This window comes from Pteropus medius, unplaced genomic scaffold (assembly GCF_902729225.1).
Source record: "Pteropus medius unplaced genomic scaffold, Ma_sr-lr_union100, whole genome shotgun sequence".
Lineage (NCBI taxonomy): Eukaryota > Metazoa > Chordata > Mammalia > Chiroptera > Pteropodidae > Pteropus > Pteropus medius.
Genome location: NW_024354875.1, coordinates 25,533,101 through 25,536,208, shown reverse-complemented (window position 1 = coordinate 25,536,208; position 3,108 = coordinate 25,533,101). Strand labels below are relative to the sequence as shown.

The window sequence follows — 3,108 nt, the reverse complement described above, 5'->3', positions numbered from 1 at the left end:
AGGAGAAGTCACAAGCACCCAAAATCCCTCAGTAAGTGCCTGATATTATCACTGTTTTCCAACATTTATGCATCTGCAGCCATTTATTAACAGTTAATTACTTCCTTCATTATTTCAATTCAGCGTGCATTAAAAAATATCTATTTAAAAGGAGGTATTTACATCATGACTTTTTAGAGCAACAGAGTTTCTTAGTAAACACCTAATCCTATGCTCACATTAAACATAAAGAAGCTGAAGTTATCATAAAGAAATTGAAGTCAAGAGAGATAGATTTATATGAGGTCATAAAATTAAAGCAATAAAATACTTTTTGAAAGAAAACAACCATTTCCTGACTATAAAATGCATTAAGTGACTAGAAGACATAGACTTCAGAATAAATTTATTTTACATATGTATATTTCAATTAATATTTGCAACTCTATATGTATTATCATTGTCCTAATTTTATAGTTAAGGAACTGAGAATCAGAGTTATAAAACTTATTCAAAAACAGAAGCCTAATAATTTGCATATTTCTGACTTGATCTTATCTGTCCGACTCCAGAGACCTGATCTCTTTATAGTAAACTTGGAAAATATAAAACTATATAAAAAAGACCATAAAATAACACAAAATTTCAAGAACTAAAAATATCCGTCATCAACAATTCGATATGTTTTTATAATAATTTTTCTAATTTACATATTGACATGTTTTATATAATTGAAATTAGGGTTTTGGTATATATTTTTCACTTTTTAATGAGGTAAAATTTACTTTTAAATTATACAATTTAGTCTACAGCCATGCCGCCCTGAACAAGCCCGATCCCGTCTGATCTCAGAAGCTAAGCAGGGTTGGACCTGGTTAGTACTTGGATGGGAGACCGCCTAGGAAGACCAGGTGCTGTAAGTGTAAAAAATTAAAAAAATAATAATAATAAGGGATTGGAAGCTGACAAGGTCCTTGCAATCTGTGAGGTCAACCAAGGGTTACTTCACCTAAAAATAAACAAATTATACAATTTAGTGAATTTTAACATATTCACAAAGTTGTTTAATCATCACCACTGCCTAAGTCTACACATTATTGATTACCCAAAAAGAAACCCCGTATGCGTTAATAGCCATTCCTCATTCCCTTCTTGCACCAATCCCTGCAACCACTAATCTACTTTCTCTATGGGTATATCAATTCATTTATGTAAATGGAGTTACACAATACATAGCATTTTGTATCTAGCTTCTTTCACTTAGCATCATGTTTTTAAGGGACCTCTGCGTGGTAACGTGTATAGGTACTTCTTATGGTGAATAATATTCTGTTGAATGGGTAGACCACATTTGCTTATCCATTCATCAGCTGCTGGACAGTAGGGTTATTTCTGCCTTGTAAGTATTATAAGTAATGCTGTGAACATTTATACACACTTTTTTGTGTGGATGTGTTTTCAATTCTCTTGGTTGTACACCTTGAAGTGGAATTGCTGGGTCATATGATAAATCTATGTCTAAATTTTGAGGAACTACTAAACATTTTTATGAATCACTTGCACCATTTTATATCTCCACAAGCAAAATATACAGTTCTAATTTCTCCTCATCCTTGCCAACACTTGTTATGATCTGTCTTTTTATTTTAAAATATATTTTATATCTTATTTTTTTATTACATCATGTCATTAAAATATTTGTAAACAAATTAAAACTTGTCATATATTTGTAGCATAATGTATTGAAACGACTTCACTTAAAGCTTAGATTTTTCTAATTTTAACTACTCAGTGTAAGATTACATGGAGCTTATTTTACATAAACCTTTGTCTACATTTAAAAATACCTCAAGAATAGATTCTTAGGCATTTGAATGATTAGAAGGATGAGAACATTGTAAATATTCTTTATTGATGTTCCAAAACAGTTTGGAGATTAAGAATATATATATATATTCTCCCCACCAGTATATGAGAGTGAATATGTATTCTGGATTTCTTATCAACTCTGAGTAGTAAGTTTTATTGAAAGGATAAAAGTTACATTTTTATTACTTTTTAAGTTGAAATTTCTCCAACATCTACTGGCCATTCACATTTTTTTTCTGTGAATCATTTTGCTTTTAAATATTGCCTTTTCCCTGTCATAATTTGTAACTCTGTATTTGTTGTAATCAATCTATACGACCTCTTTGAATATTACATGAAATGAACCTTAGGCATATTGATTGCAAATGTTTATCTCAGTTTTTCTTTCATTTTGCTTATGACATACATTATAGAGATCTATATGAATTTTACTTAAAGAGTAGAATTTATTAGTCTTTGGTGATTTCTTTCATTGCTTAGAGGCTTAGAAAGTCTTTCTACCAGCAGAGATCAGTTAAATATTCACCAATATTTTATTTTCCTCCTAAATTTGTTTTATATTTATCTTTACCACATGCAGATTTTATTTTGATATATTTATGTGTCCAATCTGTGCAGATTCCTCAGTAACTCTCTATTCACAGGTGAGTTAGAGTCTTTTGAAAGGTGACCTAGATTTATCTCATTTCTCTTACTTGTTAACACCAGTAACATCCAGTTGGCTTCAGACCAAGTTTCCATTTCTTAATTTATCTCAATCATACCTGACTATTAATTTGGGCTGTGTCTTTGGTTCCTAAAGGCAAAATTTTTTTTTAAACCTTTCTGCTGTACCATCTTGTGACATAGCCTCAATTACAAACCAGCTCTGGCCCAATATAGTTTATTTCCTTGATTGAATTTCTTTTTCCAAATGTCTAATTTACTAAACATTATTTTCTCATTTGATATGTGGTGTGTGTGTGTGTGTGTGTGTGTGTGTGTGAGTGAATATATTTCTTTGCTTATAAGCTTTTTAATTCTTAGTAACATACTTCTGATTATAATAGCTTTTTTATGTGTTTTAATTCAGCCAATGAGTGTCCCTTCATTACATTTCTTTTAGAAACAGTTATTTGTGACAGTTTGTTTTCCTTTAATGTTTTGATTTAATTTTTGTCTTTATTTTTAATAATTTTCCTTATTTCTCTTTAAATTTGGGGACAATTTCTTGAGATTGACTTCTTTAGAAATTTAATTTTCTACAGTAGTCACTGTCTT

The 3,108-nt window shown here is 30.2% G+C and overlaps 1 pseudogene; it reads left to right on the top strand.

Annotated features, from left to right (window-relative positions):
* Window positions 1–783: 783 nt before the first annotated feature.
* LOC120597488 (uncharacterized) lies at window positions 784–902 on the top strand (annotated as a pseudogene).
* Window positions 903–3,108: the final 2,206 nt, after the last annotated feature.